The 16003-nt window shown below is 38.7% G+C and overlaps 1 long non-coding RNA gene across 1 annotated transcript; it reads right to left on the bottom strand.

Annotated features, from left to right (window-relative positions):
- Window positions 1-12374: 12374 nt before the first annotated feature.
- LOC116653374 lies at window positions 12375-15534 on the bottom strand. The gene is made up of 3 exons (XR_004307050.1): window positions 15476-15534; window positions 14933-14976; window positions 12375-12827 (listed from the first exon to the last, which is right to left on the bottom strand). It is a non-coding gene; the product is annotated as an uncharacterized LOC116653374 (long non-coding RNA).
- Window positions 15535-16003: the final 469 nt, after the last annotated feature.

Below are 16003 nucleotides of genomic sequence, written 5' to 3'. Positions count from 1 at the left end.
CAGGAATGTGAAGAAACAGAGGACCAGGTTTAGTCCTACTATGGCAGACATTGCTCCTGGTTATAAGGCTTTCCCACAGGATCAGGCTTTGGCACTGAATTTTTCTGGAATACATTGACACATAATTGCAGAAGAAATGGAAGGAAGAGTTCACACTAAAAATCCCAGATGTTCATCACAAAATATTTCTTCACCAATTGCAAAACATTACAGACAAACACAGATACTATACTTCAGAGAAACTTCAGCTTCTCAGAGCTGTTGGAGGACAGTTCTTACAGTGGATAATTTTTTAACCTCCATAGCCCATAATGCCTCAGCTGTTGCCTAAACTTGGCATTTCTTCTACTTCCCATTCTTTTTGCTCAAAGGAGGCAGCTGACAAAAATGTCAGTTCCTTTTACTTGCTGCCAGACTTTGGGAAATACATGCTGTGTGGAAATGATTTAATGTTCTCTAAATTATTGCAATAACAGTTATCAAATCTTTATTATTATTATTATTTGGGGAAAAAAAAATAGGAAGAAAATACTGTGTTTGTTCCGCATCCATCAAGAGTAAAATCTGAAAAGATCAAACTTCCTAGAAACAAGAAATTCCAAGCATATGTGAAACAATCCTCCAGAATAGAATCAAACCAGGAGGAATGAAGGCTTATTGCCTAGAGAAGCTATTTCCATAAGCAATACATAAATTGTTCTTATACAAACACTGTAAAATTTGCAGTGTCTTTCCTTCAAAGAGGCTGACAGCTAGAAAATTGTTCTATGTCTCTAAGTGAAACTCGTGTTTCAGGCAAATCTTTTCATCTTAGTGGAATGACATTCTTGATTTTGAATTTATTTTTATTCTTTATGCTAGCTTACATTAATAAAAGACTCCTCAGTTTTTCACTGCAAACTATTGATGTCGGCTACACTAGCACAACACGTATTATAGCTCTGGATAGGCTTCGTGTAAAATTTCATAAACCTATTCCTTGCCAGCACAGGTTTTGGTGAAGCAGCAGAATAAGAAAAGGATTAAATGGTTGCACACTGGAAATTTATCATGCTGTCAATGTTCCATCTACTTGCATAGGTGATCCCCTTGGGCTGCAATCTGTTCCTATATGCACTTAGGACGTAGCTTCTTTGTACATCCATCCATAACTATATTTTTATGTCAATTAATAAATTTTAAAAAAATAATAATAATCTTTGAAAACATAAAAATTATTTAACAAGGAATTTCTATTGGCAGAAACAGCACCAGAAAGGTGGGAAATACAAGTTATCTTCATTAGCTGCAGTACTATCCCACTCAGAGGATCACAGCAATGGAGTATGGAGAGTGTCAACCAAAGAAAGCAAGTGCATTTTCCTTTCTGAGACACTGCAGTCCCCTCTGATTTCAGGGGAAACTCTCCTAATTACTGGAGGAGATAAGTCAGCCCTTCTTTCCTCATATGCTTCTCTGGAGGAAACAGTTGTGTATCCAGCACAATTGGAGACTGGGAGAGGAGCAGGCAGAAGCACAGCCCTTGACATGTTGAGCTGCACAGTAACCTCTTCACGTGCACCCTAGGGCCCTCTTCAACCATGGCTGGAGTTATCATCTAGATGTTCTACATGTCTGGATTTAAAAATGTCCACAGGATAACACTTGAGAGAAAACACTGACATAAATTCTGTGCTAATTTTGGAGACATGATTAGTTCCTCTGGTAATTTCTATATCTCACACTTCTGATGGCCTCAACAGAAATATTTTCTAGCTACTCAACACCAGTGGTACACCAGTGGTACATAGAATTACCCCACAGACTATATTTGCTTTGATGGTTAATTCTAGCACAGATGGAAAGTCAGCAATGTCACAGGATTTGCATACAGCTTGCTTTTAAAGCTTAGACTAATAGAATAACAAAATGACTGACATACAAGAAGTGATTAGAGTATAAAATATAGCCACCAAATGTGCAGACATGCACTGCAGTTTGATAGAGGCCAAAAGTCATGGTGAAATGCAGTGCAGAGTTGCTATGATTCACAAATAATTCAATGAAATCTGTTACCCATAAGAAAAGTAGAGTAATGTTGCAAGAATTTCCTATTGTTTCTTTCTCTTCCCTTCCCTAGTCTTTAAGATCTGTGCTTAACACTGACTGCACTGGGGACCATGCCTTTAAATAGCTTTTAAATAGTCTTCCCACTCTCAAAGAAAAATTTTCAGCTTTCTCATATCACAAACTGAAGCTTTTAAAATATCTCCTTTCTCATGTTCTCAACATCTCACATTAATCTAGCTACAAAGGCAAGGGATATCTCTGTTTCCTTAATTATGTTGCTAACTCTCAGATGAAAAACAAACAAAAAGAAAAAAACAACCCAAAACCAAAAACAACAATTATTAATAAAAAGTAAACAAAACCTCCTTTCTCATACATAGGTTTCTCCAAAAGTAATGTATTTGGTGGCTATACTTTGTGTACCCTCTAATCACTTCATGTATGTCAGCCATGTCCCATATAAGGGACAGTTGTGTGGAGATTAGCATAGCTGCAAGGAAAGAGTCCGATGGGAGAGGCTCTTGTGAGGTGCTACAGCATCACTGTTATGGACAGCCAATATTTTCCCCAAATAATTAGCAAGCTGGGGTGAAGTATCTGGAAAGCTGCATAGAGAAAAATGATCTTGGAGTGTTAGTTGACAGCCAGCTGAACAGGAGCCAGCGATGCGTCCAGGAGGCTACAGAGGCCCAAGGTATCCTGGCTTGTGACTGAAATAGTGCAACCAGCAGGAGTAGGGAGGTGATCATCCCTCTGTACTCAGCACTGGTGAGGCCACACCTTGAGAAATATGTTCAGTTTTGGGTCCCTCACTACAGAAAAGATACTGAGGCCCTGAAGCATGTACAGAGAAGGGCAATGAAGCTATGAATGGTCTGGAGAACAAGTCTTAGGGGAAATGGCTGGTAAACTGGGATTTTTTAGTCTAGAGAAGAGAGGGGCTCAGGAGTGACCTTATATTCTCTACAAGTCCCTGAAAGGAGGCTGTGGTGAGGTGGGAGTCAGCCTCTTCTCTCAGGTAGTATCAATAGAGCAAGAGATAATGGCATTAAGTTGCAACAGGGGCGGTTGAGATTGGATATTAGCAAAAATAACTCTCAGAAAGAGTGTTAATGCATTGGAACAGGCTGCTAGAGAAGTGGTAGAGATACTGTCAGGGGGTGTTCAAGAAGAAAAAAATGTGATACTGAGGGACACAGTTTAATGGGCATGGTGGTGACTGGACTGGACTAGATGATCGTAGTGGTGTTTTCAAACCTTAATGACTCTATGATTCTATAACATATTTCTGTTATTCTTAATAATAAAACTTCACTGAAACTGCTATTTAGTGGAAACAGTACATTAAACATTACATATCAGCTGAGATCTACTTGAATGTTTGTACAGTTCCACCCAGGATATCTTTATCTATTGGCTCTGAATACAAATGCAATTATATATATTTTTTAAATCATTGTATTACTTTAAGGAACATAGATGTAAAACCAAATTAAGGCAAGCCTGGTCTAGAACAAACAGTAACACACTCCAGTTTTTGTGCAAGACCTTACTCTGCATTATAAATACACAGCTCTGTTGCAAATAGCAGAGTTAAACATGTTCTTTTCAAACTCTGGACCACAGAAAGGTCAAGCCAGTGTGCTGTGGGTCTTACTGAAAGGTCATAAGAGACGCAAACATAAATCACCTTTACTGTGGTCCACACCATTTCTTTCTTTGGAAAACATTAAGTCCTTCTGGCCAAACCTCTTCCAACACTCCCCACGTGCACAGAGAGCAAGATGAACAGTATGTGCAATTCTCAGTGGTTTACCCTACAGTGCACTGCTCCAAGATGTGTTTAGAGTGTGGTATGGTAAAAACAGATTACATTATCCACAAGTACATTACAAGATTGACCAGTGTATCTTACTTATTCCTTTCCTATTTTTCTTTACATATTCTTTTTTTGTTGTTGTTGTTTAACATAATTATGTTGTATATTCTTTTCAAATGTGCATGCTACTTATGTTCACTAAGGATCTGAATGACAAATGAATTACACAAATTACACAGCAATATGAAAAGATGGCTTTGTTGCCTTTGTTATACTTTACCTCATTCTCTGCACTTAATCATGCCTCAGATTAGAAGCTCTAAAATCTAACACATGAGAGGAAGGTAACTAGTTCAAAAATGAGATGAAGCTCGTATAAGTTCATTGACCACAATTTTCAATCATGCAAAAGTGCCACCAATCACCGCACATCGGTGTACAAATAAATAAATAAATAAAGAAGATAAAATCAAAATAGGTAAATAAGGTTGTGGGTTTTTTTTTCCAAATAATATTTCTATCTATCTGTAAATTACAGGAAATTTAACTTTGCTGATAGTGGTCTGTCCCATATCATTTAAATCTGCTTGTTATTTTAATAACAATGTTTTAATTTAGGAAGTTTACAGGCTACTGAGTTCAGATGCTATATTAAACAAAAGTAGCTGGAATTAATGATGCTTTATTTGGGAAAAGTGAAAGCAGGAAGGTTGTAGTGCCCTGTGGTGCAAACATTCTCTGAGCCAGTGCTGAACCTGGACATCTCTGTGGCCAAATGTTCCAGGGCACCAGGCGCTGTAGTCCCATCTGGTCCCTGGGCATTGTCCCATTGTGGCCATAACATGGGGCTGTCCATTACAAAAACATTCTCCCAGATAGCAAAGTTACATTAACCCTACATCCATCATCTGCTGCATCCTGTTCTGCCTCATGAAAATAACACCAAATTGCTCTTGCCTGGTGATCACGCAGATGAAAAGGTCTACCAAGAGACCAGAGTGAGTGAGAGTATGATTGTCTTCTGTTACAGAGAAAGATCTTTGCAGAGGATATTTAATATATAGTTCACTGGAAACAAAAGGTAAGACAAACTGTCTTTGGAAGCAGCTGCCGCTTTCTGGCCTGTTTAAATCCTTCTCAGTGCTCTATTGTAGTTACCACAGAAATAAATAGAAGGTGTTCGTTTTGGAGCAACTTACGTATAGACATATATACACTAAATAAGTGTATATAGGGGCCTTATGCATCTCCCTTATGAGGAAAGTATAAGAGACCTGGGACCGTTTAGCCTGGAGAAAAGAAGACTGAAAGGGAATCTTATCAATGCTTATAAATAGCTACAGGCTGGGAGTCCAGTGGATGGGGCAAGGCTATTTTCCACAGTGCCCAGCAACAGAACAAGGCAATGAGCACAAACCAGAACAAAGGAAGTTCCATACAACCATGAGAAAAAGCTTTACTTTGGTGTTCCAGAGCACTGGAACAAAATACCTAGAGAGATGGTGGAGTCTCCTTGTCTGGACATACTTCAAACCTGCCAAGATGCTTTCCTGCGCAATCTACAGCAGGGAACCTGCTTTAGCATGGAGTTGAACTAGATGATCTCTTCCAACCCCTTCTGTGATTGTGTGTGTGATTCTATCGAGACAGTTGTGCATTCTTTTAAGTTTAAGCACTAAATGAATAATTATGAACTGATTTCCTTCTTAGTTTAGACTGAATTAAACATGATATGTAGGCATACATTATGCAGCAGTTTTTATAGAAGAAATTGTAAAATGATTACATTGAATCACAAGAAGTTAAGGAAATAGACAAAAAAATCAACCCCACTGCATTAATTAAAATTAAATGCTGGGAAAAAAAAAAAAAAAAAACACATGGAAAAAAAACCAAAATATCGACCACATTTGTATAGGCTTTGTTTAAGTGCTTATAAGCAATAATGTAAATAGAAAACATGTCTATTTCCAAAGAATAATTTTCAAACTAGCTGTTGATCTATTCCCCAAGGCAGTGGACTCGAGAGAAGAGAAGGAAAAGACTTTTGGGCAGAAAGCAGCTGGAGTTGACCCTCTGCTCTTTCCTGCACATCCAGCAACCCTCAAACAAGTGGTAGAGTGAGATAGGTGTGTAAACCAGTAATAGCTCTGTGCCTCATCTTCATCCCATTGCCTTCCAGTGGCAGAAGAGCCATTTATCTTTGTCTTCCACTTTCCATCAACAAACATGCAGCTACCACACCTGGCTCACAAGTCAGCTGTACGTAGATTTTAAATTAATTACACTGAATGGAAATGCAAGCTATTTCCATGAGTTGTTTCCAGCAGCAGAGACAGCCACCTCACTTGCTAGACAAATTGCAGCCAGACAATTTTTTTTATTGAATAAGGCCCTCAAAGATAAACAACTTTGCTATTAGGGAAGTGAATGAAAAAAAGAAAAAAAAAAAGAAAGAAAAAATCAATGGCAGATGGTCTCCAATGTGTCGTGTTCAGACACTTCAGATAAACATCGGAAATTGCTGTGAAACACAAGTGTAAAACAAAAATTGGCGGAAATGAACAATGTTGTGGTTTTGGCCCTCCCTTACAGGCTCCTTTAACCATGGAAAAGCCAAGGTAGATGGAGATTAATCGCTTTCTGCTTTCTCCACTGTAAAAGAACAGCTTAATTGCATAAAATAATCTTTACATAGAAGATTAAAAAAATAAAGAAGAATATGAAAGGCTACAAATGAGAAATAGAAGAGTAAAAGAATATGCCTCCCTCATGGAAAAGAAAATAAGGGAAAATTGTCTATTGCAAGAGCATGTTATTGTCATCTAGAACTCTTGGGATGTGCTTTTGAGTCATCTTACCCAAATGTTTAGACATGTATTTTAAGCAAGAGGTTGGAAATTAGAGCAGAATGGAAAAATAATTATTTTTGCAAGCTTTTCAAACAAGGATCAAGCTCCTTTGAAGGGCAGCATCTTCTATTGAATTATTTTATATCTCATCAAAAGCAAAATCTATTTACCTTTGCTAATAAAGAGATTTTAAAGACAGGTATGATTGATTTAATGTTCACTAGTGTCTGTGCACATTCAAGTGCTGATTTTATTTCAGCATTTTAACATCAGTTATCTTAATATTTCAGCAAGTCATGGTTAGCCCAGCCAAAATCTGTATACCAGGATTTCAAAGTCAGGTTGTGTAATATATTTTCTCCTATGAGTTTAAAGTGTTGTTTTTTTCCAATTTCACAGTCTTTTTCTTGTACTATAGAGTCGAACAGAAGTGCTATTCTTGTACCGTGTATTATGTAATATTGTCAAATCTCTTTTTTAAACTGAATTGGTCCTACCTTTTTCAGAATCTACTGATTGCATTTTCAGCTTTAATTGCTTGTCAAACAAATTTCTAGATATCGATCAAAGATTTCTTACAGCAGCTTTCCTTCTTATCACTCCGACTTCCAACACTGAGGAAAGAGAGGTGAACGGAAGTATTGCTCCTTCATCTCTGCCAAACTGCCCAGCACTGTGTGAGGAAAATGCCACTAAAATATCCTAAGTACTCCACTCTCTTATATTTTTATGAGATAAATATAATGACTCCAGGAGAGAATTTTTCTCTTTCCCGAAAAAAGAACACGTCATCTAGTGTTACCTTGTAAAGCACACACACAAACAAAACAAACAAACAGAAAACCTCAGTCCCAGTTTCATAAAAACCATACCTATATTAATTTCCTGATTTCCCTCAGGTACAGATTACACATACCCAGCCAGTATACAAATCAGTATGCCTTTGTGCCGCAGATGGAAGTGGAAAACAGCAAAGCCCAACAGTAACAAAGGCTGCTTATGAAGCCATGGAACATTTAGTACTTCAGAAGACACTGAGTGGACTCTCCCTGTCTCTCTGCTTTCTGATGTCTGTATAGTGCGATCTGTAGAGGGGACCCTTTCAGTTCTTGGTTGTGGATAGTCACTACTCACTTCCAGCTTTAGGACACTTCCCATCATATGAAAATATAGGAATAAACAAGGATTTATTGTTGAGATACCACAGAACTACAGAAGGTAGCAGACCTCTGGATCTATCTTCTCCATCCCCTGACAGAGCAGAGTGCCCAGGACTACAACCAGGCAGCTTTTGGAGACATCCAAGGAGAATGCTCAGTAATTTCTCTGGGCAGACTGTGCCAGTGTTCCGTCACCACACAGTAAATCAGTGCTTCCTGATGGTCAGAAGGAACCTCCTGTGTTGAAGTTAGTGCCTGCTGCCTCTGGTCCTGTTTCTTTCTGAAAGAGTTTTCATGACTTTTCTTTTTTTATATTTTCTTTTCTTCCCAGTGCTACAAAAATCCTGCAAAGGCTGCACAAAATGGCCTCAGTAAGTAAATGTGGAGAAAACTGAAGAGAGCATAATGAGCATCCTTCCTGGGAGCCCAAATCAGTTTTCTTCCCTAAGCAATGGAAGAGCCTAAGGGGAGGTGACCACTGACTCCATCCTTCCTCTTCCAGTAACACTTTTCTTGTCTCAAGGAAATTTCTGCTTTTTTTTTTTTTTTTTTTTTTTTTTTTTTTTTTTACCAGTACTAAATCAAAGTGAATTGGATATTAAGCCTAAGCTTGAGAATAAAATTCATAGCCATCCTGCTAGGGAAAGTCAGAAATCACTGGTAGAAATTTATCTTTTTTTGTTTATTGTCTCAAAGAAGACAGGATGCTTTATGTTATTTCTGTATCACTGTATTACTCCTGCTTCTCTCTTTATGTTATTTTCAAAATCAGTGCAATTATTTTTCCTACCACACACTTCATTACTATCAGGCTTCATGTTGAATTTTTCTGTGCCCTAATAATTATTCTGAGTGCAGCTTATTTTATTCATCATGACAATATGATGTGTTGCCACCTAAAAAGAGCAGCTAAGAAAAAAGCAGATTTTTTTCAATTCATTAGCAGCTACAAAGCACAGTATCTTCTAGCCAGATTAAAACCTGAAACTTCTGAAAAGGATGCATGATCAAGGAATTGAATTATTTCTAATTGAAAGGAATATTTACTTCTCCCCCTCCCTGCCCCCGCCCCAAAGACATTTTTCCTACATTTTTATTCAAAACATGTCCTGTAAATTTGTTTCTGTATTCTTATTCATACATTTTAATGTATGGTTATTTTTGCAGGCCTGTTGAGAGGTTACCTCTGAATGGCAAATGAAAAGCATGGGCTCAATGACCTTTGCAGAAGAACTGTTTATTATTGTTTTCTAACCTTCTGCCAGCAGTGCATTTTGTAAGAAAATAAGAGAAGAAATGGAATAAGCTGATGCTACTCCCAGATATGTTTTCATGTTTGAGCACTGATAGCAGCAGCTTCTGCAAGTGAAGTGACTGTGATGTGAGGAGCCTATGGTCTATGGCAGAAGCTTTTATTTTCTGTTCTAGGAGAAACATTTTTTTCCCAGTGCCTGATTCTTCAGCTACTGAAAACTTACACCATGCTTTTTTTCTTGAATCATAAATGTATTAAAATTGACATTCTGCCAGAGAGAACATTAAACTCCATACATTTTAAATATAGCTCAGACCCTTTATTAAATAATTTTCACTCTGTTGGACTATCTGTTTGCCCTTTGCTTTCCTGATTTTCTCTCTTTGTTGTCATGGAATCACAGAACTGCAGGGGTTAGGAGGGATCTTAAGTGATCACTGAGTCTAACTTCCCTCCTAAAGCAGGTACCCTGCAATACAGGTCACACAGGTAGTTATTCAGACAGGTCTTGAATACGTCCATAGAGGGAATGTATGAACTCCACAACCTCCCTGGGCAGCCTGCATCAGTGCAAAATGCAAAACGAGTGGGTTCCCATATGAGCTCTTTTCAAGCAACCCCCCAATACAGCATTCTCTAGGGAGCTTGGATACAGCCCTTCAGTCTGTGCAGAGTGGGCTGAGGTGACTGCTGAGATCACAGCAAGCATCATCAAGGACATCAGAAAGTGTTATGTAAAACTAAACGCCTGCATTAGAACTTTTTTTTTTTTTTTTTTTTTAATTCCACACAACAGGAATAGTCTATTAAAATAAATGGAGTTTAACAAAAGAATTAGAACACATCATTTTGAATACAATATAGCATACTTCAGTAGCATGTGAGAGAGATTGAAAGCATCAGTACATTTCTGAACATTTAAATGTGTGCTCTACTCTAATAGACTAGACTGCATTTTTATTATTCTATCTACTTAAGTACTCTGGACCTGATTCCTCTTTTGTCTGCTTTCATTCAATGAGACCACTTCAACAATAGCATAGATTTGGGGACACTGAAAAGTCTTCTGAATTTCTATTGATTTTGCAAAATTTTCATGTCAGAATGTACTTCAGCTTATTTTTTTGAAGTGTTTTCAAAGTGAAATGATTGCGAATTGAGAAAAAACCTTCACACAGACCTTAATAAGAGCAGACTCTTGTTCTTTGTTAGTTCCAATAGCAGCAACTATTTTGTGATTGCACATTCTTACAGGTTTCCCTGTTTTATTGTGTATAGCCCTATTATCTTTACAGAAGCTACAGATTTCATTAACTCGGCATATAATTCTCATCTCTTTTTATTTTTTCAGGTTGTCCATGTATAAATATTATTGTCCCTGAGGGAGAATGGAATTGCTTGGGTTGAATTTAGTACATCCATAACTCCTTCATCTTTGTATTTGAGCAAACAGAGAAGTAAAATTCTTCCTTCAAGGCCTTTATTGCCTAACTGGGCTGGGCAGAGAGAGCATAGGGAAGGGCTCTTGTTCCTGACATAACTTTTATTATGACATTTTTTCCTTTTTTCTTACTTTCATCTATTTTCTTTTTCCTACTTTCTTCAAGCAGCTGGAGCAAAGGTTCTTCTGGTCCTCTGAAGGAGCAGAAAAAATGTCCCAGGTGCTTGGCAGATATTGATTTTTAACACAGAGAAGGGCAGATATTGTGGCTTTGAAGACTCTGTGGCTTTCCAGGGCTCTGTGACCTCAGTTCATTTTACTCCTGGGTGACCACACTTCATCCATGTGGCAGGGCCTGGTGTTGCCCCCAGAAATGATCTATGGCAACACAGTTGTGAGCCTGGAGGAGGAGGCAGTTCCCCCTACACTTCCAGGGTAACTTAGGGAGAGAGGCAGGCTCCTCCTGAAGGGAACCCATTGAAGTATCCCAGCTGAGAACCTGTAGTGAACTGCTGTTTGGAGGCTCCCCAACTCCACCAGGTGGGAAGCCCAGGGACACCAGAGACTCTGCATCCATAACCACTGCCTGTAGTCTTGTTATCATATTGCAATAGCCTCTAGTGGGTTTGGTAGCTTGTTTGCTTCAGTACTTGCCATACACAATACCATGTGCTGTTTTCAAGAGTCAGTCTGAGAAATGTGGGTAGTTCTTTTGGCAGTGTTTTAGATTAAGCAGATAGCCTATAGGGATGTTTCAGTCTTTGGATGAAAAAATCCCCGGCAATTTTTCTGTGCCATTAATGAGAAAAAAGCTGAAGGAATTAGAGAGGATGGTGAGGTGGATGTGTTATTCAGTATGAAGAAGAAAATACTGAGTGGGTGAATGGCAGCAGTCTTGCAAAGTATGTAAGTCCTTTCAGAGGGAAACTGAATAAATTCTTCTTAGTGACCACTGTGGTGAGAAGTACCATTAATAGTTATCTAGGACCAAATGTCACTGAAATTTCACTTAGACATCAAGAGACTCTTTTCAGTGGTAAGGATCATTAACCACTGGAAACATTGTCAGGAACATTTCAGTTACAGTTAATACCCGTGGGGAAAATAAGCAGAGAATAAAATTTCTGAAGATTTTATTTTGCTATTAAGTCATTTGATCTTAGCATTATATTTTTTTTTAATGTGCAGATATTAATGTGCAGAACGTTTGTTCTGTCCGTTCTGGTCTTAGGTTCTATTTAACAGTAGAAAAGAAGAAATGTTTCTCTGTTTGTAATTTGACATAAAATCTCTTTCAAAAACTGATGGCTGTACAGAAACTACAGCAGCACCACATTTGTCCAAACCCTCTACTAAAATCCCATGATCAGTAGCATAAGAACTGAAGGGTTGTGGCTGGAGACAGCCTAGTGTCATCCCCCTGCTCAAGAAGGTACATCCATAGTGCTCCTCCACAGAAGAGACTCCACCACCTCTCTGGGAAGTCTATGCCAGTGTTCTGTCACTTGCACAGCACAGAAGAATTCAGAGGGAACCTCCTGTGTTCCAATCTGTGCCCATTTCTTTTTGTCCTGGCACTTAGCACCACTGAAAAGAGCCTGGCTCCCTCTTCCTTAGTCCCATGCACCTGGTACTTATGTACAGTGATGAGATCCCCTTGGAGCTGTCTTATCTCAAGATCTGAGAGATTATACATGCCTTCTTTGCTGGACCCTCTTCAGTACATCCATGTCTCTCTTGTACTGGGAAGCCCAGCACTGGATGCAGTACTTCAGATGTATTTCACCAGTGCTGAATAAAGAGACTCTTGCCAGATTCTGACAGAGCTACTTTTAATGCAGTCCAGAAGCCTGTTCATCTTCTTTGTGGTACATTGGTGGCTCATGCTCAACTTGGTAGCCACCAGGACCCTCCAAGTCTTTTCCACCTGAGGTGCCCTGCAGCCAATTGGTACCTGTAATCTTATTCCTTGCCAAGTATAGGACTTTCCATTTCTCCTTGTTGAACGTCACAAGGTATCTCTCAGCAACTTATCCATCTGGTCAAAGACTGACTGAACGGCAGGCAGCAAAGCCATCCGATGGCTGCTTCTCCATTATCTGCCAAATCACTGAGACTTCACTCTGCTCCGTCATCTAGGTTGCAGCGATGTTAAACACTCCTGGGTTCTGGAGTACACCACTGTGAGCTGGCCCTCAATCCACCTTCAGGTCAATCAGTCACTCATCTAACTCAGACTTCATCAGCCTGTCTGTGATGATGTTATGGGAGATATTGTCAAAAGCCTTTATAACGTATAGACAAACATATATTGCTCCCTTTGCCTTCCAAGTTCATCACATCATTGTCAAATGTTATCACCTTACAGTCCTGGTACACTGTGCACAAAGAACACTTAGGAAACTGAGACCCAGAATGGCAACAAAATGTGCAGATCTAGAGACTGTGAAAATGAGAGAAATAATCAAAAGAATTGTGGCATGGCTATGAAGTTCATGGAGAGACTAATATGTATGAGACTGCCACAAGTGTTCTGCTTACTGCATAGGATCAATCAACAAGATTTAGCAGTGATGATATCATGTTTCTAAAGATAACTTTTTCCAGTTGAATATGTTATCATTCATTAGCCTGAAGGAGAGCGAGATAAACTTCACTTCTATTTCAGAAAACCCTCTTTTTTCTCTGAGAATGCAATTATAGTTTTATTAAATGTGCTCTCTAGGTTTTTTTCCAGACCTCCCATGGGCAAAAAAAAAAAAAACCAACAAAAAACATAGGAGATAGATAGAAACATAATAGACACCCATCACTTGAAAGGAAATCTTGCACCTCATTCAGTATTGAATGAACCATACAATTAGTCATTAAACTGCCCAGGGATATTTTATATTGTATTTAATATCCCACTGTAATAAGAATGGCTACCCATTAATGCAAGAGGTGTTCACAGATATTTTTTAGGAATTCATAAACCCCTTATGACTGAAATGACAAAATAAATTCCCAAATGTTTAAAGCTGGTTTCAAGAGTACATGATAGTTCATAAAGAACAGGTAGGGGACCCCAAAAACATATGAGATCTTATAGCAAGCAAGTCCTTTAGAAAATTCCTTTTGTAAATTAGACAGGAATGTTTAATTTTCTCCTAAGGATCAAACATTTGTCATGCTGTCAACTCAACACATGAACTATAAAAACAATAGATATTTTGTCATTCTGTCTGGCTAGGCTCCAAAACACAAGGGTTTTAAGAAGAAAGCTAGTTGGAACTAAGCCACATGTTTGGAATGAACACCTCTCAAGACCCAAAATATGCTTATGAAAGAAATTCAGAAGGTATTAAAATATTTTATAATTCCATATGTGTACTCTTAAAAAATATATATTCTGCATTACTGCTGATTCAAACTACTCCTTAACAGGAAAGGTTTATATTTCTGAGAAAACAATATTTATCCATAAAGCACACAAAACAACTGCAGTAGGGGACTAACCAAGAAAAGGGATGGTAGAATAAGCTACTCACTGAAGAGTAACAGTATGCTTTAAATGGTTCACCAGAGTTCTCTCTCCATCCTTTCACTCCATTCTCACCAGCATCACCTTCCTTGCATACCCTGTGTCCTCACTCAGTCAGCTGGACAGAGGGCAGTCATCACTCATCAAGGAGTTCTGTCAGGTGGGACAGATGCTCAGGAGGCACAAAAATGTCTGGGACGTGGAAGTGTGTTATCCATGATCCAAACCAGTCTAGACAGGTTCTCCTCAGGCCTCAGCTTGGCTTCACCCATCCACACAGTTTCTACTAATACCCCATGGCAGCAAAAGTGCTCTCGCGTCTCCCATGAGTCCCAGACCAGAAAAGGGTTCTCTTTTGAAATAACCAAGCTCTACCCAATCATTCTCAGCAGTTGCAGTTTTTCCTTTGTTTGCTTTGCCAGCTGCCTGCTGCCTGTGCCTGTCTTTCCATATTGCTGCAGCTACCACACAGACAGAACAGAGACTGTATCTGGCAATTTAACAGAAACAAATGTGTGATTTGCATGAATACACAGGTGGGATTCATCTTTACAAAAGGCTAGATGTATGTAATATACAACCCACATAATTATCTAGACTTCCTTTGTAGTTAAAAGGAAGGGAATGTGTGCTTTAAGGTATACGCTACATAATGTATTTTAACTATCTACAAAGTGAATCATTTCTCAGAACTGCCTATGTTCTGTACATACCATAGAAGGAGTTCAGGTGAATAAGTCAGATGCTAAATTTGGACCCAAGATGAATTCTATCCATTCTAAATTTCTGGACAGTTATTAAGTACTTGTACAAGGTAATATGAGTCTACTCACATATACATTGCTGTTGTCCATATTACTGCTAATGAAGAAAAGATCTGCTTAAAAAGAACAGGAAAATACTTTCATTCTTTAGCACACATCCATTCATTATCACTAATCACAATCACTAGCCTGGCATTCATACATTTATTTGAAATGCTATTTCTAATGCAAGTGTGTAATTCATCTCTGGAAAGACAAGATCAATCCTAGGGAAAGCACAAAGCTTATGCCTCATTTGTATCCACTGACAGCACTCCAAAAGACTGGGTTTTGTATGTACATACAGTATGTTAAGTGAATAAGTGATGTCACTTTGTTCAGCTACTAGTTATTCCAGGTTGAAAGAGCCAGTGAAATTACGCAAGCAATTTCAGTCAAAAGCCAGTAGACCCATATACTGCAGTGTCTCCTTATGTGTCACAGGCAAAGGTTTCTAGCAATTTTAACATTTTGTTATCGTAATCTAGTTTGCCCTCTTTGGATCGTGGAGTCAGCTGCTTTAGCTATCATCCATCAAATGATACAGATTTCAGCAAAAGCCGTAAAACGCACTGTGTCTTTGTTTCACTGCCCAACACTCCAGGGCAGGTAAGAGTTGAGTTGAATGCTTGGCCCAACTGAGATCACAGAATCATAGAATGACAGAATCATAGAACCACAGGACTGTGTCAAAGGCCTTCCAGAATTCCAGGTGGACAAAATCAGTTGCACTTCCTTTGTCCACCAAGGCAGTCACTCTATCGTAGAAGTCCACCAGATTGGTCAGGCACGATCTGCTCTCTTTTCATATCCAGCTTTGAGTTTCAATGCTGAAAGGGCTGCCAATAATCTAATAGGATTTTATAACTCTAAATATCTCAACACTGAGATCATGGAATGAGATGTTAGGCTTATTTAATAAAGAAATTAGGAAAGGAAATTGGGAAAAGGAGTTAAAAAGAGTATTTTCTGGGGTCACTATTAAATTTTCCTTGTTTCTGAACACGTTCAAAGGTTCTACTGTTTATCTGGATTTCAAGGAGACAGAGCGTCAGGTAAGGAGACCACGGGCACAGGAGAAATTCTCTGCTTACACACATC

The sequence above is a fragment of the Coturnix japonica genome, chromosome 1 (genome assembly GCF_001577835.2).
Source record: "Coturnix japonica isolate 7356 chromosome 1, Coturnix japonica 2.1, whole genome shotgun sequence".
Taxonomy (NCBI): domain Eukaryota; kingdom Metazoa; phylum Chordata; class Aves; order Galliformes; family Phasianidae; genus Coturnix; species Coturnix japonica.
Note: the sequence above shows the minus strand (reverse complement) of the source record. Positions and strands in the feature narration are given on the sequence as shown.